This window comes from Ranitomeya imitator, chromosome 2 (assembly GCF_032444005.1).
Source record: "Ranitomeya imitator isolate aRanImi1 chromosome 2, aRanImi1.pri, whole genome shotgun sequence".
NCBI classification, from domain to species: Eukaryota; Metazoa; Chordata; class Amphibia; order Anura; family Dendrobatidae; genus Ranitomeya; species Ranitomeya imitator.
In genome coordinates, this window is record NC_091283.1 from 691,530,383 (window position 1) to 691,551,994 (window position 21,612).

The window sequence follows — 21,612 nt, forward strand, 5'->3', positions numbered from 1 at the left end:
GAATTGATTCAATTACTTTTTGTCTGGATACCCCATCTCTTAATTGTTTCTCTAAATCATCTATCCAAATCATTAAAGATCTGGAAGTACACGCGGCTGCTATTGCGGGTCTTAAACATCCCCCCGCCGACTCCCAGGCCCCTTTAAGGAAGGGATCGGCCCTTTTATCGAGGGGATCTTTCAGCGTTCCCATGTCCTCAAAGGGCAATGCAAACTTCCTTGACGCTTTAGCTACTGCAACGTCAAGTTTAGGGGCCTTGTCCCATGACGTAGAAGCCTCCTCCGTGAAAGGATATTTCCTTTTAAGGGAGGGCACAGATGAATTTTTTCTCTCTGGTTTCTCCCACTCCTTTTTGATTAAGGCCTGCACGTTCTCGTTAAGTGGGAAAACTCTACGTTTTTTCTGGCCCAGACCTCCAAACATAATGTCTTGTACTGTTTTATCAGGACGTGGATCTAGGACCCCCATTGTAGATCTTACAGCCTTCACAAGGGCATCTACTTCGTCTAAGGGGAAGCAGTGGCGGCCTCCACTCTCAGAATCCGAGGAGGAAGAGGAACCCCGTTTGTCGGACACACCCTCATCAGAACTGGAAGAATCGGAGTGAGAATAGAGCATAGGTGTTTTATCCTTAACCCCCTCCCCTTTAAGGGACTTGAACGCTGTTTCTACCTCTGATCTTATTACTGATCGTAATTCAGAGGCAAAACTAGGGGTTTCTTCACAAAGGACTTGTCCTATACAGGAACCGCATAATTTCTTATCCCAGTTCTGTGACAGGGGTTCTCCACATAAGGGACAGTTCCTATGTTTAGTTTTCTCCGTTTTTTTCCTTGCCTAAAAATAAACGGAAAAGGGGACCTCAATTATTCGGTGAACTTTCACGAAGATCACTCACCCATCTTGCGCAGCTACAGGTACCGGTTCTGGAGGAGGTATGGGATCTTGTATGAGACCCGAAGTGGATGGTGTCGGCTGGCTAGAGGCTTTACTCTGCGGCGTGGAATGGCTCCTGGAGCGTGTACTTCTGGTACCTGCAGAGGTCCTTCTCTTTGGCAAAAAACAAGACCTCACATGACTGTGGACCAAAATATGGAAAAATGTGGTAACGCAAAAAATATTTCTTGCAACAAAAAGCATCTTTTAGTGTGTGATGGTTGCCAATCATAAAAATCCGCTAGAAAACCTGCTATAAATAGTAAATCAAACCCCCCTTCATTACCCCCTTAGTTAGGGAAAAATAAAAAAATGTTTTTATTTCCATTTTCCCATTAGGGTTAGGGCTAGGGTAAGGGCTATAGTTAGGGTTGGGGCTAAAGTTAGGGTTAGGGTTTGGATTACATTTATGGTTGGGAACAGGGTTAGGATTAGGGGTGTGTCAGGGTTAGGGGTGTGGTTAGGGTTGGCGTTGAGATTAGGGTTAGGGGTGTGTTTGGATTAGGGTTTCAATTATAATTGGGGGGTTTCCACTGTTTAGGCACATCAGGGGCTCTCCAAACGCGACATGGCGTCCGATCTCAATTCCAGCCAATTCTGCGTTGAAAAAGTAAAACAGTGCTCCTTCCCTTCCGAGCTCTCCCGTGCGCCCAAACAGGGGTGTACCCCAACATATGGTGTATCAGCGTACTCAGGATACATTGGACAACAACTTTTGGGGTCCAGGGTTGGCTGTACGCCCCCCACCCCACGTATGTCATATGATCTCAACAGTGATGTCCAGCCTGAGGCTGAGAGACCTAGAAGATATACAGTAATAGCTGTATATAGAAGCGATCAGAAAATCCCAGGTTCAAGTCTCTAAGGGTATGTTCCCATGGTCAGGAAACGCTGCGTGTTTCACGCTGCTTACAGCCGCAGCGTCAAACATGCAGCTTCCAGATGTTACAGCATAGTGGAGGGGATTTCATGAAATCCCCTCTCCACTATGCGTCAAAAGACGCAGGTGGCAGACCCGCGTAAACGGACATGCAACACGTCTTTCCAGAACGCAGCATGTCTGTTTACAATGCAGCGACGCTCCATCGCCACACCGTAAATTTCCCATAGACTATCATTAGATGCGGTAAAACCGCATCTAATGATTAGTCACATGCGTAGTAACTGTGTAAACGCAGCTTACTACGCATGTCTACTAATTTAAATAATCTCTTATCTGTCACACCGACGGAAGTCTGCATCCACTGCAGTTCTGGCGATAACTTAGCTTACCTCGAGAACAGTCGTGCACGTGACCAAGGGTTATCTCCAGTCACTTTAGGCTGGTTCTCATGGTCAGCTGACCGCTAGTGCTAGAGTGTAGGTGATCACCGGAGAGTCATCTACAAGCTCTGCTATGTCTGGATGTCTGCGTCAGACACATGGAGTATACTGTTGGTTTATTGTTATTTTTGTTTTTCAGAAGATCGTTGGCTTCATTTTGATTACCAGTACAATAAAGATGGAAAAACTGTGTGGTGTTTTATTTAATTAAAATGCTTTATTCTGCATGTGTGTGTTTTATTAACCCTTTACCAACTATAGGATTAGTAATGGTAGGTATCTTATTAACGCCACTCCATTACTAAGCCGGCTTAATGTCATGTTACAAAGGTGACATTAACGCATTATTACCCTATATGCCACTGCCACAGGGCAGTGGGAAGAGAGTGGCTACGCGCCGGAATTGGCGCATCTTACAGATGTGCCATTTTAGGGGCAGCTGGTATTTGTAGCCATCGGGGGGCATGGTCCCTTCCTAGGCTATGAATATCAGCCCGCAGCTGTCTGCGTAGCCTTTATGCCTATAAATTAGGGGGACCCCACGTCATTGTTTTTTTTTTTTGGCGGGGGGGTCCCCCCTATTTTAATAGCCATTAAAGACTAAATATACAGCTGTGGGTTGCTATTCATAGCCTGGGAAGCTCCATGGGTATTAACGCCTTCCCAGGCTACAGACATCGGTCCGTCAGTCGCTGGCTTTCCCTCTCTGGTGCAGAAAATTGCGCAGGAGCCAACGCCATTTTTTTTTTCAATTTTTTATTAAAATTTTATTAAAATTAAAACAGATATTGCATTTAAGGCTGAGGTCACACTTGCGAGAAACTCGCACGAGACTCGCACCTCAATACCCGGCACTGCCGCCAGCACTCGGACCGGAGAGTTCAGCTGCATAAAAATACATGCATCCGCATACTCCGCTCCCAAGTGCTGGCAGCAGTGCCGGGTACTGAGGTGTGAGACTTGTGCGAGTTTCTTGCAAGTGTGACCCCGGCCTAAAGTGTGTCTTTATTTAAGGCCGGGATCACACATGCGAAAGAATAGGACGAGTCTCGCTCCTTAATACACGGCACTGCCGCCGTCACTCGGGGAAATACATGCAGCCGCACGCTCTAATAATAATCTTTATTTTTATATAGCGCTAACATATTCCGCAGCGCTTTACATTTTGCACACATCATCATCACTGTCCCCAATGGGGCTCACAATCTAAATTCCCTATCAGTATGTCTTTGGACATACTCCCGAGTCCCGGCTGCTCCCGAGTGCCGGCGGCAGTGCCGGGTATTAAGATGCGAGACTCATCCGAGTTTCTTGCATGTGTGATCCCGGCCTAACTCTTTATGTACGATTTTATTATGTTTATTACTAAACATTGGGCTTGGTATTTTCTATAGCTATATCTATTATCTATCATATCTATCTATCGCTATATCTATCTATAGATCTATAGCTATATCTACCCATTACCTATAGATCTATTAATCACCTATCTATAGGAGGTTGGACAAGCAAATTACATCACAATTCTTTGTCAGCGTCAAACAAGCAGCGTCCAGATGTTACAGCATAGTGGAGGGGATTTCATGAAATCCCGTCTCCACTATGCGGTAAAACACGCAGGCGGCAGACCCGTGTAAACGGACATGCGGCGCCTCTTTTCATTACGCAGCATGTCTGTTTACAATGTGGCGACGCTCCGTCGCCGCGGCGTAAATTTATCATAGACTATCATTAGATGCGGTAAAACCGCATCTAATGATTAGTCACATGCGTAGAAACTGCATAACCGCAACTTACTACGCATGTCTGCCGGCTCACCTGTCCCGCCGCCAGAAGTCCCTCGTCCACTGCAGTTCTCGCGATAACTTATCTTATCGTGAGAACTGCCGTGCACGTGACCGGGAGCTATCTCCGGTCACTGGTCTGGTTCTCACAAACAGCTGATCAGCTGATTGTGAGAACGCTGTAGTGTAGGTGATCGCTGGAGAGTTATCTCCGGCGATCATCTACAGGTTGTGCTACATCTGAATGTCAGACATCCAGATGTAGCAGAGCCGGACTCGTCTAGACTGTGTGCACATACACCATGTGACATACACCATGCGACATACCCCATGTGACATGCAACATGCTGTACATACATACAGAACATGCAACATTCATAACATACATACAGGAGGTACATACATACAATACATACATATAGACATACAGTACATTAAACAGAGTACATACTCACCATCACCTTGATCCCCGAAGCCATTGTCACCTGTAACAAATAATAAAATAATAAACAAACAATATACTCCCTGATCCGCAGATATCCAATTAAAACGAGTGTCCCACGACGATCTCCCATGGACAGCAGCTACATCAGCTGATGTGACCGCTCTCCAGGGGCTCCAGAAATACAATGATGGGAGGTATCCTTTCACGATGTATTCTCCACAATGTATTCCTCCGCCCCTTTGAGAAAATAGTCCCTAGTCTCACTTGTGGCACTACTGTGTGGGAAAATTCCCACACAGCTTTGCCATAAAGTGAGACTCTGAACTAAGGTAACCTCAGTGATACACTGCAGGAGCCATTGTCTCCTGTCAGTGTGTCACTGGAGGGCCTATAGAGCGGTCACATCATCTGATGTCACTGTTCTATAGGGGAGATTGTCGTGGGACATTCGTTATTAATTGGACTACGGCAGAAAGCAAGTATACGGTTGGTTTATTATTTTTACTTTTTTTGCAGGCGCTCAAGTATGGCAAGTATGGTTAAATTAAGAATAATAAAATACTTTTTTCTGGCTGTGTCTTTATTGTTTTTGTTACACTATAACAGGATTAGTAACGGATAGACGTTTGTCACGGAAATCCTAAGTCGCTGATTGGTCGTGGCCTGGTCGCAGTCAAACGGCCACGACCAATCAGCGACGGGCACCGTGCGGCCGCGAAATGGCTGCTCCCTACTCCCCTGCCATCAGTGCCCGCTCCATACTCCCCTCCAGTCAGCGCTCACACAGGGTTAATGGCAGCGTTAACGGACCGCGTTATGCCGCGGTGTAAGCACTCCGTTAACGCTGCTGTTAACCCTGTGTGACCAACTTTTTACTATTTATGCTGCCTATGCAGCATCAATGGTAAAAAGATCTAATGTTAACAATAATAAAAAAAATTTTAAAAGTCATTATATACTCACCTTCGGCGCCTTTCCCACTCCTCGCGACGGTCCGGTCCATGCATTGCGGTCTTGCGAGATGATGACGTAGCGATCTCGTGAGACCGCTACGTCATCATCTTGCGAGACCGCAATGCACTCTTGGGACCGTCGTGAGGAGCATCGGTAAACGCCTGGGCTGGATCCGGGGGGCCGACGGAGGGGGAGTATATAACTATTTTTTATTTTAATTCTTTTTTTAACGGGATATGGTGCCCACATTGCTATATACTACGTGGGCTGTGTTAGATACTGCGTGGGCTGTGTTAGATACTACATCTCTGTGCTATATACTACGTGTCTGTGCAATATACTACGTGGGCTGTGCTATATACTATGTGGGCTGTGCTATATACTACGTGGCTGGGCAATATACTACATGGGCTGTGCTATATACTACGTGGGCTGTGTTATATACTATGTGGGCTGTGTTATACGCAGGAATAAGACCTCAGATGGAGAAGTTAAATTGTTTCGCCGGTGAATGTTACCATCACATGATCGGGACTGCAAAAAAAAAAACAAGTTCTGCTTACCTGACCGCGCTCCTGCTCTTTCCACGCAGCTGAAACGTGCACTCGCCGGCGACTGACAATGATGTCAGACGCTGGCGACATGCACACTGGGACTGACGTCAGCTGCCAGCCTCAGATTGGCTGGCGGCTGTTAACTATTGACGTGCGGGCGCGGGCCCGCACGTCAATAGCGTTAAACAGCTGCAGCGCCGGCCCAGTGACCCACCCCCAGGGCTGGCTCCAGGTTTTTGAGGGCCCCGGGCAAAAGAGTCTCAGTGGGTCCCCCCATTAACACATACCACGATTCATGATGCCCAGATACGGCAGAGAAATCTAGGTATAGTACAATGCCAGATTTCACTTCTAACATGAGTGACAGCTATTGTAAATTCTACAGTGTATATATACAGGACAGGAGGAGTGGTACTGTGCAGTGTATATATACAGGACAGGAGGAGTGGTACTGTGCAGTGTATATATACAGGACAGGAGGAGTGGTACTGTGCAGTGTATATATACAGGGCAGAGGAGTAGTACTGTGCAGTGTATATATACAGGGGAGTGATGGTACTGTGCAGTGTATATATACAGGGCAGAGGAGTAGTACTGTGCAGTGTATATATACAGGGGAGTGATGGTACTGTGCAGTGTATATATACAGGACAGGAGGAGTGGTACTGTGCAGTGTATATATACAGGGCAGAGGAGTAGTACTGTGCAGTGTATATATACAGGGGAGTGATGGTACTGTGCAGAGTATATATACAGGGCAGAGGAGTAGTACTGTGCAGTGTATATATACAGGGGAGTGATGGTACTGTGCAGTGTATATATACAGGGCAGGGGAGTAGTACTGTGCAGTGTATATATACAGGAGGAGTGGTACTGTGCAGTGTATATATACAGGACAGGAGGAGCAGTACTGTGCAGTGTATATATACAGGACAGGAGGAGTGGTACTGTGCAGTGTATATATACAGGAGGAGTGGTACTGTGCAGTGTATATATACAGGACAGGAGGAGTGGTACTGTGCAGGGTATATATACAGGACAGGAGGAGCAGTACTGTGCAGTGTATATATACAGGACAGGAGGAGTGGTACTGTGCAGTGTATATATACAGGAGGAGTGGTACTGTGCAGTGTATATATACAGGGGAGTGATGGTACTGTGCAGTGTATATATACAGGACAGGAGGAGCGGTACTGTGCAGTGTATATATACAGGAGTGGTACTGTGCAGTGTATATATACAGGGCAGTGGTACAGTGCAGTGTATATATACAGGGCAGTGGTACAGTGCAGTGTATATATACAGGACAGTGGTACAGTGCAGTGTATATATACAGGGCAGTGGTACTGTGCAGTGTATATATACAGGGCAGTGGTACTGTGCAGTGTATATATACAGGGCAGTGGTACTGTGCAGTGTATATATACAGGGCAGTGGTACAGTGCAGTGTATATATACAGGGCAGTGGTACTGTGCAGTGTATATATACAGGGCAGTGGTACAGTGCAGTGTATATATACAGGGCAGTGGTACAGTGCGGTGTATATATACAGGGCAGTGGTACAGTGCGGTGCATATATACAGGGCAGTGGTACAGTGCGGTGCATATATACAGGGCAGTGGTACAGTGCGGTGTATATATACAGGGCAGTGGTACAGTGCGGTGCATATATACAGGGCAGTGGTACAGTGCGGTGTATATATACAGGGCAGTGGTACTGTGCGGTGTATATATACAGGGCAGTGGTACTGTGCGGTGTATATATACAGGGCAGTGGTACAGTGTGGTGTATATATACAGGGCAGTGGTACTGTGCGGTGTATATATACAGGGCAGTGGTACAGTGCGGTGTATATATACAGGGCAGTGGTACAGTGCGGTGTATATATACAGGGCAGTGGTACAGTGCGGTGTATATATACAGGGCAGTGGTACAGTGCGGTGTATATATACAGGGCAGTGGTACAGTGCGGTGTATATATACAGGGCAGTGGTACAGTGCAGTGTATATATACAGGGCAGTGGTACAGTGCAGTGTATATATACAGGGGAGTGATGGTACTGTGCAGTGTATATATACAGGGGAGTGATGGTACTGTGCAGTGTATATATTTCAGCAGCCGCCCAGGCCCCCAGCACCTGTCCTGTATATATATTATATATACTGTCATGCAGGCTGTACAGATACAGTATATACACATACAGGACAGGTGCTGGGGGCCTGGGCGGCTGCTGAAGTATATATATATCAGCTGTGGCCGCCCCAGGTCACCCAGACTGTCAGAATACAAAGATACATCGCACTCACTCAGGGCGGCAAGGAAGGAGCTCCTCCAGGATCTGCATCTGTCCTAATAAGTGTTCACTTCACAGCAGCCAGGGAGGGGCGGGCGGAGGAGCAGAGCAGGAGAAGTGCTCTCTCCGCCCACAAACAAAGTCACGCTGCGTTCTTAACCCCGATGTGCCTGCACTGCCTGGCCCTGCACTGAATGAAAAGATGCTTGTGCCAGCAGGGCTAGATGCCCGCCCCCCGCATTGTGCCGCCCGGGGCGGCCCGCCCCCCCCCGCACCCCCCTTCCTACGCCACTGTGGGGCCCTAAAAACCTGGAGCCGGCCCTGGCTTCACTGATTAGTCGCGCCCGGCCGTGAACAATCAGTGACAGTCGCAGTCCGCCCGTGAATTGACGCGGAATTTGAACCACGCTTCGCTAATTGGTCATGGCCGGCCGCCTGAATCCTGTGTATAAATTGCATTATTTTGAAAACTTCATAAATAAACTACATACATATTCTAGAATACCCGATGCGTTAGAATCGGGCCACCATCTAGTATAGATATATATATCGGTAGATAATAGATATATCGATAGATAGATACCATACATAAATACGCCAGATAGATCCATAGATCACCCAGCGGTGATTTTGTTATTCCACACCCGGTGCCGGCCGTCTGCACTGCTCAGCAACAAGTGATGTGAGGAGAGAGCTTTCTCATCATTTGCTGCAGCTATTACTGATCTTGTGGCGCTCACCGTTCTATCAGCTGTGGTGTGCTGGATGAGATCAATAGAAGTGGCAGCAGCAGGTGATGAGAAAGGGCTCACCTCACATCACTTGTTGCTGAGCAGTGCAGACAGCCGGCACCGGATGTGGAATAACACACCACGCACAGCACAGAGCCACAGGCTGTGAGACTGCACTGCACACAGCCTCTAGAGCGGAGTTGATTTTTTGATTATTATTATTATCTGAAGGCAATGGCATGATGTCACCGGAAGGGGCGGGGCCTCAATCAGACCAGTGACCTGAAAGCAGGAAGCAGCGTTGTTCTAAGGCTGCTGGAGAGGAATGAAATGAGAGGCGCACCATGGAGCCCCGTGAGAAGAGGACCGAGAAGCTGCACAATGGACTCTTGCACAAATAGGAATGAAGACCCAGGATTCAATGAGAGTGGTGAGAGGATGTATTTTGGAATGGGTTGATGTAACTTGAGTGGGGCTTGTAAAGGGAAGATGATGAGGGGCTGTGTGGAGAAGGGGAGATGATAATGACTGGCTGTATGGAAAAAGGGTCATGATGAGGGGCTGTGTGAAAAGCGGGATGATGAGGGGGCTGTATGGAGAAGGAGGGATGATGAGGAGCTGTGTGGAGAAGGAGGGATGATGAGGCCGTGTGGAAAAGGGGGGGATGATGAGGCTTTGTGGAGAAGGAGGGATGATGAGGGGCTGTGTGGAGAAGGAGGGATGATGAGGGGCTGTGTGGAGAAGGGGGGATGATGAGGAGCTGTGTGGAGTAGGGATGATGAGGCTGTGTGGAGAAGGAGGGATGATGAGGGGCTGTGTGGAGAAGGGGGATAATGAGGAGATGTGGGCAGAAGGGGGGATGATGAGGGGGCTATGTGGAGAAAGAGTGTTTGCCGCGCTGTCTTGCACCTCACAGAGTGGTAAACACTGGATGTTCGGGCCCCCGATTCAAGTGAATGGGTCCCCTGGACTTTTTTGTAACTGTTCGGCTGGACCCGAACACCCAAGGGTTTGCTCATCTCTAATCCTGTGTCTAGCGTGTGACTGGTGTTTGTATGCTGTGTGAGTGTATCCTGTGTCTAGCGTGTCACTGGTGTGTCACGTGTATGTATCCTGTGTCTAGCGTGTCACTGGTGTGTGTCACATGTATGTATCCTGTGTCTAGCGTGTCACTGGTATGTGTCACGTGTATGTATCCTGTGTCTAGCGTGTCACTGGTGTGTGTCATGTGTATGTATCCTGTGACTAGTGTGTGTCACGTGTATGTATCCTGTGTCTAGCGTGTCACTGGTGTGTGTCACGTGTATGTATCCTGTGTCTAGCGTGTGACTGGTGTGTGTCACGTGTATGTATCCTGTGTCTAGCGTGTAACTGGTGTGTGTCACGTGAATGTATCCTGTGTCTAGCGTGCTTGACCAGATGGAAGCTAAGGGAAGACTCTGAAGCTAGTACCCCTTAAGCATGGTGGGCCCTTAGAATGATTTTTTTCTGGTGGGTCCAAGCTACTCCAGTCCGACGCTGCATCTATCTACCGTATTTTTCGGACTATAAGACACACCGGACCATAAGACACACCCCAAATTTGGGGTGAAAATTGCAGAAAAATTATTTTTTGTAAGATGGGGGTCCGTCTTAGGCTACTTTCACACTGGCGTTTTTTTTTAATACGTCGCAATGCGCCGTTTAAGGGAAAAAAAATTTCCCCTTTGTGCTCCATTAGGCAACACTCTTGCTTCTGGGAGTCCAACATAAGCCTCAGGAACTCTGAACAGTACTTGCCTCGATCTTTGATTTTTTTTTTTAAATTTAATAGCCACCTGTAATGTTGGACTGAGTTGACCATCACTAAGTAGTCGTCCAAATAAGGGATGATCAAAATGTCCTGTTGTGTCAGGTGCACCATTGATTTCGCCACTAATTTGGTAAACACACGAGGGGCTACTGACAAGCCGAAGGTTAGGGCCTTGTATTGAAAGATTTATTTTTCGTTTTATGGAGACTTCGACCCTGAGGAACTTTCGAGAGTCTTTGTGTATGGGAACGTTATAATATGCGTCCTTCAGATCCAGGACTGTCATAAAGCACTTGGGAAACAATATTTGATGGCTGATTTTTATCGATTCCATCTTGAAAGTTTGAGTTGTTACATACTTAATTTTTTTCAAATTTATAGTTGTATGGAAGGACCCGTCTGTTTGTTTACCAGAAACAATGGAGAGTTGAATCCTTCCGTCCTTTCTGAAGGAGGGACCTCCTGGAGGACAGCTTTGCCCACTAAATCCAACACCTCATGTTCCAAGGCCCTTTGTTCCTCCGGGGAAGATTGTTTGGGAGTTACTACAAAGGTCTGGGGAGGGAATGAACGAAAGTCTATCTTCAGACCTGACTTGATTAGGCTTATTATCCAGGGACTGTTGGGAATCTTTTCCCAAGCCAGAGAGAAGCGGGATAGTCTGCTCCCCACCTGGGAAGGAACATCACTCGTAGGGCTTCCTATCATGAAAGGAGCTTCCAAAGAGAAAACCTTTATCTTTCTTTCTTTTTTTCTTTTTCCCCCTTTCCCATCTACTCTGCTCCCTCAGAGGTCTCCTACGGAAAAATTTTCTGCTCCGAAAGGACCGTTTATATGCAGGGGTGGGCAGGTAAGGGAAACCCTTTTTCTTATTCCCTGCCTTCTGAAGGAGGTCATCTAATGTATTATCAAATATAAAATTTTCTTCACAGGAGATGGAGCATAGTTTGATTTAGTCTGTATTTCTTCAGGCCAGCATTTAAGCCAAAATGCTCTACGGGCTGCGTTAGAGAGAGCTGCAGATTTGGCCGCTAGTCGAACAGAGTTGGCTTATGAATCCGCCATAAAAGCTGCAGCCTCCCCGCATTAATGGACTCTAGAATCCTGTCTCCTGATACTCTTCCTGGGGCTGTTTTTCCAACTGGTCTAGCAATATCATTAGGGATCTAGAGGTGCAGGTTGCTGCTATAGCAGGTCTTAAACCCCCTCCTGATGCTTCCCATGCGCCTTTAAGGAAGATATCTGCCTTTTTATCTAGAGGTTCCTTTAAATCCTTCATGTCCTTAAAGGGGAGGGTACATTTTTTGTAGACCTTTGCTACTGCTACATCCAATTTTAGGGCTTTATCACAGGATGCTGATGCTACATCCTCAAAGGGATATTTACGCGTGAGGGACGGTAGAGAAGAGTTCTTCATATCTGGTTTATCCCATTCCTTTTTAATCAGGGCCTGTATGTTTTCATTTAGGGGAAATGAACTCCGCTTTTTTTGTTCTAATCCCCCAAATATCACAACTTGCAGTTATTTACAGGCGAGGGTCCATTACTCCCATAGTGCATCTCACTGCTTTAACTAGACGTTCTATTTCTTCTAAAGGGAAACAATGGCGCCCCCCTACTTCTTCTGAGCATGAGGAAGCATCCGATGAACCAGAGTCTTTCTCCACAGAGCTAGCAGACTCAGATTGGGGGTGCTTGCTGGCTTTCTGTTCCATGACACTATTCTGTTGTGAATTCTGTGGCAGAGCTCCCTCCTGTGGTCACAAGTGGTACTTCGGCTGGTTCTCTCTGTGAGCTTCCGTTGATGGAGGAAAGTGGTACTGCGGCTTCTGAGTTTCCTTCCTCAGGTGATGTGGTGAAGTCGTTAGGTGCTGCTCTATTTAACTCCACCTAGTGCTTTGATCCTGGCCTCCAGTCAATGTTCTAGTATTGGACCTGTTTCCTCCTGGATCGTTCCTGTGGCCTACTGCTCTGCATAGCTAAGTTCCTCTTTGCTATTTGTTTGCTGTTTTTTTCTGTCCAGCTTGTCAATTTGTTTTTTACTGCTTGCTGGAAGCTCTGGGACGCAGAGGGTGTACCTCTGTGCCGTTAGTTCGGTACGGAGGGTCTTTTTGCCCCCTTTGCGTGGTTTTTGTAGGGTTTTGTGTTGACCGCAAAGTTACCTTTCCTATCCTCGCTCTGTTCAGAAAGCTGGGCCTCACTTTGCTAAATCTATTTCATCTCTACGTTTGTCTTTTCATCTTAACTCACAGTCATTATATGTGGGGGCTGCCTTTTCCTTTGGGGTATTTCTCCGAGGCAAGGTAGGCTTATTTTCTATCTTCAGGCTAGCTAGTTTCTCAGGCCATGCCAAGTTGCATAGGGAGCGTTAGGCGCAATCCACGGCTGCCTTTAGTGTGGTTGGAGAGGATTAGGGATTGCGGTCAACAGAGTTCCCACGTCTCAGAGCTCGTTCTTGTTTTTTGGGTTATCGCCAGGTCACTGTATGTGCGCTGACCTCTATGTCCATTGTGGTACTGAATTACCTTTCACAACACTATTCCCCCCTTGTGAGAGGATCTAAAAAGGTGCTTTCAACCTCCATCTTGATTACTGATCTTAGTTCGGAGGCAACATTTGGGGTCTCCTCACATAGCACTTGTTATATGCATGAATAGCAAAGTCTTTTATCCCAGGTGACAGGTAAATCTTCCTTACACATTGGGCAACTTCTGTGTTTGGTCTTAGCTAAACTTTTTCCTCCCTGAATAATGAAAGAGAAAGGAGACCCCAATTACAAAGTGATCTTTCACAAACATCACTCACCAATCAGAGGCAGCCGCGGATACCGGTTTTGGTGGAGGAATAAGGTCCACTGATGGGCCTTTTGAGGTTGGAGACTTGTCCACTGTGCCAGAGTGCATGCTGTGCTGGGTGGAATGGCTGCTGGAACGTCCACTACGCTTGCCTGAAGAAACATGCTGTCTTCTCCTTGGCTGTTGCTGCTGCTGCAGTTTGCTGTACTGTACCTCCATCCTACAGGGGACTGACAGCTGCAAGGAGAGTCTCACCCGGCTCCCATTTGAAAAAATTGCCAGGCATCTCCTGCACTACTTTGGGTTCGATCCCTGAAGTTCCTCCTTGTCATGTGACCCCTAGTCGCGTCATCAGGGGTCAACTTCGCAGACTGGACGTCCAGAGGCCCAGCACCGGAGTATGGTGGGGTGGACTCGCTCCCCCTGCTCACCCTGAAACACTGCTTGGTCACAGCAGTGGCGGCTTCAGGACACTGAACCAGACGCGGCAGAGGCAACCAAGCTGCCTGTACCGGACTGGCCAGGCCCAGACACCCTCTGGTCTTCTTGTCTTCTGACTTCAGGTATGCCTGAACTGCAGGTTCCCTGTCCCTGCCCTTTTTATCTGTAGGTTTCATGTCCCTGAAGGGAGGATCCCCTTTCTCACCGTGATGCTGTCATTGAGAGTGGGGGGGGGGTGGGGTAAAATTGTGAGCACTGAGCAGCTTATTGGAGTGATTCCTGGATTATTTGTGGACCCCACTAAATCTGCTGGACCATGTGTGAGCCTCCTGAAAAGCTGAATTTGCTGCTTTCTGAACCATGTGTGAGCCTGCTGTGGAAACTGACTGTAGTGCTTTCTGGACTTCATTAATTCTCCTGAAGAGCCTTTAACCATTGTTGCGGGAAATGCATTGAGAGGAGAACACTAATCTGAAAACCATGATTCTGGAAACTTAGACGTTAAATGGAAAATTATCCTTTTAATTGCCGCAGTCTCTTCCTGAGCGGAGCACCTTTCTGAATTTGTACATACTGTGATTAGAAAAACCCTGACTTTGTATGGGAATTAGTAGCAATAAACCTGGCACTCAGGATAGTTTGAACGTAAACAGATTTATTTGGTAATCCACAAATTAACATTTCAGTCTGTGTTGACCTTTAATCTAAACTGATTGCCATGTGGGAAATATCAGAGAACAGTGCTGAAAAGGGGGATCAGAACTGTAGAAAGGAGCTCTTTGTATGGGAACTAGTTCTGTTCTACAGGCCCATCATGTTGCATCTGTGGTTATCGAGAGGTTAACAGTATATGTGGAGTTAGTTATCTTTGAAGGACCAGTATAGGGCACATTAAGGCTAGCCTGTGAATGGTGGCACCATTTGCTGTTTATTTTAGGATGACCACTTATGTAGCAATACCAGGACAAAGATTAGGACGTTTGAACACTTCTATAGTTCTGACATACTGATAAATCTCACACTATGTAATAGAAAAGCTGGATTACTTACCGGTAATGCTCTTTTAATGAGTCCACGACAGCACCCACATGAGAGAGAGGATCCGCCCATAGGAACAGGAAACCTACAGAATAAAAAAGAGGCAGTCCCCCACTCCTCCTCAGTTTAGTTTTCAGAGTACGAGAGGAACCGCAAGGTTTTAGTCCAATTCATATCAGATAATGTCAATGCCTTAAAATACTCTATACAGCAATTTATTTGTCAGTTTAAAAGGAAGAAACAGTGTATGACTAGGGAAGGTAGTGAATGGATGCTGTCGTGAACTCATTAAAAGAGCATTACCGGTAAGTAATCCGGCTTTTTACCCTTCGCCACGACAGCACCCACGTAAGAGACTTTCAGAGAACAGTCACCTGGGTGGGATTATTGTGCTAAGGACAGCTCTACCAAAGGCCAAGTCAGAAGATGTGAATAGATCGAGTCTATAATGGTTGTAAAAAGTAGGTGTCGACCAGGTTGCGGCCTTACATAATAAATCAATTGGCACGTCTGCTTTCTCCGCTCAAGAGGATGCCATGGTTCGTGCAGAATGTGCTTTTATGCCCTCCGGAGGAACTTTGCCTTTTGACGAATAAGCCAAGCAGATAGTTTCTCTGATCCACCGGGATAAGGTAGCTTTTGTGACCCCACGTCCTTTCCTTTGGCCCTGAAAGGACACAAACAGAGCCCTACTCTGTCTCCATACCCAAGACCTTTCTATATAGGTCTAGATGGCTCTTTTAACATCTAACATTTGTTGTTCTGGAGTTACTGGAGCCTCAAAGAAGGAAGGAAGAAATATTTCTTGTGACCTATGATAGCTAGATGCGACTTTTGGATGGTTTGAAGGGGTCTGGTTTAATTATTACCCGATCTTGGAATACTAACAGGTAGGGTGGGTCTATGGAGAGGGCCAGGATATCACTGACCCTTATGGCTGATGTTAAAGCTACCAGCAGAGCTACCTTATATGTTAAGATATTTAAGGGAATAGAATCTAGCGGTTCAAATGGAGAATTAGTTAAGGCATCGAGGACTAGGTTCAAATCCCATGGAGGTAAACATGGAATGTGGACCGGGTTACTTCGCTCACATGCCCTAATGAATCTTGCGACCCATGTATCTCCTGCTATATTGCACCCATACAGGGCCCCTAAAGCTGAAACCTGTACTCTTAGGCCATGTGCACACGTTCAGGTTTTTTCGCGTTTTTTTCGCGCTAAAAACGCTATAAAAACTCATTAAAAACGCATGCATTATACATTCTATCATTTAGAATGCATTCTGCATGTTTTGTTCACATGGATCGCATCGCGGTAAAAAAATGAGCATGTTCATTATTTTTGCGGATTTTCTGCGTTTTTCCCGCAATTCTATGCATTTGGGAAAAAACGCACAAAAAACGCATCAAAAACGCGTCAAAATCGCGGTAAAAACGCATGCGGATTTCTGGCAGAAATGTCCGTTTTTTGTCAGGAAAATTTCTGCAAGAAATCGTGACGTGTGCACATACCCTTAAGGTGTTTACTGATAACCCCAGCTCTCGGCCTTTCTGTAAAAATTCTAGGATGGCCAAGATTGGAGCCTGTCTAGTGAAAAGTTCAGTATGAAAATTTAAGAATTTTTTCCATACTCTGCTTGTTCTGTCTTCATACACGTTGATATGGTGTGTGATCCGACATACAGCATAAACCACTTCTGTCTCCCAAATAAGCAGACTGTTCTCTGTAGTCTAACTTGTTTATTGGTAAACATGAGCGCGGTAAAACTATAAGGGTATGTTCACACGTTCAGGATTTCCATCCTTTTTTTTTCAGGACAGTTTTTTTAAAAACTGCAGCTCTTGGCAGAAAACGCAGGTCCTTTTTTTGGTCCTTTTTTGATGCGTTTTTGATGCGTTTTTTGATGCGTTTTTTGAGGCGTTTTTTGATCCTTTTTTTATGCAGTTTTCTATGCAGAGACTGTGTGTTTCCTGGGAAGCTTTTTAGGGCTAAAATGGCTGAAAATACCCTAACCCTACCCCTAACCCTAACCCTACCCCTAACCCTACCCCTAACCCTACCCCTAACCCTAACCCTAACCCTACCCCTAACCCTAACCCTACCCCTAACCCTACCCCTAACCCTACCCCTAACCCTAACCCTACCCCTACCCCTAACCCTACCCCTACCCCTATTCTAACCTTAGTGAAAAAAAAAAAAAAAATTCTTAATTTTTTTATTGTCCCTACCAATGGGGGTGACAAAGTGGGGGGGGAGGTGTCATTTACTATTTTTTTTATTTTGATCACTGAGATAGGTTATATCTCAGTGATCAAAATGCACTTTGGAGCGAATCTGCCGGCCGGCAGATTCGGCGGGCGCACTGCGCATGCGCCCGCCATTTTGCAAGATGGCGGCGCCCAGGGAGAAGACGGCCGGACGGACACCGGGACGCCGGGTAAGTATAAGGGGGGGAGATTAGGGCACGGGGGGGGCATCGGAGCACTGGGGGGGGGCATCGGAGCACGGGGGGGGGGCATCGGAGCACGGGGGGGCGGGATCGGAGCACGGGGGGGCAGCCACACTCCGCCCACGCACTTCCGCCCGCTCCCCCGCACTTCCTGCTGCAGCGGTTCTGCACATCAAATCGCAGTAAAACCCGCAGATATATTTTTGATCTGCGGGTTTTACTGCGATTTTGACCTCACAATGGAGGTCTATGGGTGCAGAACCGCTGCGGTTCAGGAAAAAGAATTGACATGCTCCTTCTTTTTTGCCGCAGCTATTCTGCGCGGCTTTTTACACGAAATTCCGGATCATGTGCACAGCAGTGACTGTTTTCCATAGGGTTACATTGTTATGTACCCTGCATGGAAAACAGCTGCGGAACCGCAGCGGCAATACCGATGCGGTTCCGCAGTAAAAAACGCACTGTGTGAACATGGCCTAAGAATACAAATGATTTGAGTAAGTATTGGGCAAATAATAACATGACTGCAACTAACAGGGAAAGCATACAGGATGATGCAACTTCTATAATAACTACATACAGCAGGTAACTGAAATCACATTTCCTGTGTACTGGCTGCTATACAGTTAATCACACTCTGTGCAACATTACATAGCAAGAACAGGGATAATGGTCTTACCGGATAAACTTAACCGGAATGGGAAGTAAGTGAGGTAGTTCAACACAGCAGATTAACACGTGTGTCCAGGGAAATACACAGAGAGAAAATGGAGTTTCCCCTTCCCATGATACCTTGGTGAATCCCAGAATGCAACACTCTAATAATTACTGAAAAGCACAGGTAATAAATTTAACCACCACTGGGTGGTGCTATAACACAGCAAAACCAAACTATGGATTTAAACCTTTTTAAAGCTAGATACGAAGCCCTGACCTTCGCTAGAATGGGCAGAACACTCCCCGCTTGGCATCAACCGATGCCACCCACAGGTTCTTTCGGCGAAAACAGTAAGACAAGTTCCGCAACTGGTCTGAGGAATAGTTTACTCTCCCCGGACTTGCCTACTTTGACTTCGACCTTACGCACCTTCCCATCTTTGCTTGGGAGTATCTTAGTGATGAGGCCTAGTGGCCACTCATTACGGTGAGACTGGCTGTCTTTCATGAGAACGACATCACCGGTTTTGATGTTTGGTTTGTCGGTCTGCCACTTCTTCCTGGGTTGTAAGGTGGAGAGGTACTGCTTCCTCCATCTGTCCCAGAAGGTATTGGAGAGACTTTGGACTTGTCTCCATTGTCGTCTGTAGAGGTCTTTGTTGCTAAATTCTCCAGGTGGAGCGCTGAGAACGCTGGCTTTCTGAGTAAGTAACATGGCAGGAGTGAGAATGGTCGGATCCTCAGAGTCACTAGAAAGTGAAGTCAATGGTCTAGCTCCAACGGATCTGGTTGCGTGGTCCGCAGGATTGTGGTGTGTGGACACATAGTGCCACTGTTTAGGGTAGGTGGATCTCCTGATCCTTAGCACCCGATTGCTGACATAGACATAGAAACGACGAGTTTCATTGCAAATGTACCCCAACACTACCTTGCTGTCGGTGTAGAACTCGATTTCTTTGACCTCCAGGTCCATTTCTGTTGAGATAAGCTCAGCTGACTCTACTGCTAACACAGCTGCACAGAGTTCCAGTCTGGGTACTGTGTGTTCACGGAGTGGGGCCAGTTTTGTCCGGCTCATAACAAGCCTCACGTGGCATTGTTCATTGATGTCAGTAGTTTTCAAATACGCCACTGCTGCAATTGCTTTGGTTGAGGCATCGCAGAAGATACAAAGCCTTTGCATCTTGATTTCTGTTGATGGCACAGAAGCATATGGTCGTGCAACATAGAGACTTGACAGGGCTTCTTATTATTATTATTATTTATTTATTTATTTATATAGCACCATTGATTCCATGGTGCTGTACATGAGAAGGGGTTACATACAAGTTACAAATATCACATACAGTAAACAAACTAACAATGACAGACTGATACAGAGGGGCGAGGACCCTGCCCTTGCGGGCTTACATTCTACAGGATTATGGGGAAGGAGACAGTAGGTTGAGGGTTGCAGGAGCTCCGGTGTTGGCTTCTAAAGAGTTCTTCCATCTTACCCACAAGTCTCTTTTCTCACTGGGAAGCGGATCACCCCAATCGGACGTCTCTTGGTTGAAGTCTCTCAACATCATTTTACCTTGGATAGTTACAGGAGTTACAAATCCCAGAGGATCGTACAAGCTGTTCACAACGGACAGGACGCCTCTACGCGTGAAAGGTTTCTCTTCTTCGCTGATCTGGAAGGTGAATGCATCCTTTTTCAAATCCCAAAGTAAACCCAGGCTCCGCTGCATAAGAAGGGAGTCCGTGCTTAAATCCAAGTCTTTTAAATCGGTTGAGTAATCTTGAGAGGGAAAGGCTGCCATTAGTTTTTGGCAGTTGGAAGCAATTTTGTGCAACCTCAAATTGGATGAAGCGAGCATTTCTTGTGCCCTTTTCAGGAGACTGACTGCCGACTCATCTGAGGGTGTGGATTTCAGGCAGTCATCTACGTAGAAATCCTTTTCCACAAAAGATCTTACATCCGATCCATACTTTGCTTCACCCTCTCTGGCTGAATGTCTAAGCCCATAGATAGCGACAGCAGGGGAAGGGCTGTTCCCGAAGATGTGTACCTTCATACGATATTCCACGATGTCCTTGTAGGGGTCATTATCACGGTACCAGAAAAACCTCAAGTAGTTTCTGTGTTCTTCTTTAACAAGGAAGCAGTGAAACATCTGTTATATGTCAGCCGTAAATGCTACTGCATCTTTGCGGAAACGAAGGAGTACTCCCAGAAGTCTGTTGTTGAGGTCTGGACAAGATAGAAAGACGTCGTTTAAAGAAACACCTTCGTATCTGGCACTTGAGTCAAATACCACTCTTATCTGACCAGGTTTCTTCGGATGATACACGCCGAAAATAGGTAAGTACCAACATTCCTCGGAATCTTGAAGTACAGGTGCAATTTCCGCATGGCCACTCTGGAATATTCTCTCCATGAAGGTAAAGAAGTGTTCTTTTGTCTCTGGTGACTTCTGCAGTTTGCGTGTAAGGGAGACAAATCGACTGTACACAAGTTCCCTGTTGTTGGGTAAGCGTTGCCTCTGTGGTTTGAATGGTAAAGGTGCGATCCAACTCTTTGATTCATCTCTTACTATCTCTCGCTCCATGATGTCCAAGAACAGCCTGTCCTCTATGGACGTTGCTACCTGGTTGTCTTCTCTTGTCCTGTGGAAAACTGTGCACCCTATATGATCTTGCTCACCGTCGCATGCATGGTCTTCACAGGAGGGATCAGCTAATGGGCAAGATGGAGGGGTGTTGTGTGGCAATTCTTTAATCAGGAAACTGCTCTCGCATGGCTGGAAGAGAGACGGGCGTCCATTCTCGAGGGTATTGGTGAGCATGCTGTTGACTGATGTCGGCCTGTGTGCTCCGCCCAAACAGGCGTCTCCCACAATGACCCATCCTAGGTCAAGTCTCTGAGCATATGGGGCATTTTGTGGGCCGTTGATCTGTCCTCTAGCCTTGTGGACCCGTAGAATGTCTCTTCCGAGGAGTAAGACGATAGGGGCTCCTTGGTCAAGCTCCGGTATCAGGTGAGCTATACGTCTCAAGTGGGTGTGATGAGCTGCTACCTCCGGTGTAGGTATCTCAGACCTGTTGTCCGGAATTTGATTGCACTCTAGTATTGATGGTAAGGATAAGCAGGTTTGACCGTCCATAGACTCTACTTTGAATCCGGTCGCTTTTCTCCCCGCCGTCTCGACAGTACCTGCACATGTCTTCAAGGAGTACGGAGAGCCGGGACCAGCAATGTTGAAGGTGTCGAAGAGAAAGGGCTTAGCTAGAGACCTGTTGCTCTGATCGTCCAATATTGCATATACCTTGATTGCCTTATCCCGTTGGCTCGCTGGGAATACTCTGACAAGACAGATCTTCGAGCAGGATCTCCCTGCTACAAATTCCTTGCAGATCTCTGTACACTGA

General features: G+C 46.7%; 1 pseudogene; it reads right to left on the minus strand.

Moving 5' to 3' along the window:
- The window catches only part of LOC138666796 (zinc finger protein 271-like), a 39,255-nt pseudogene extending 25,027 nt beyond the window's left edge, over window positions 1-14,228 (minus strand).
- Between the last annotated feature and the right edge of the window lie 7,384 nt (window positions 14,229-21,612).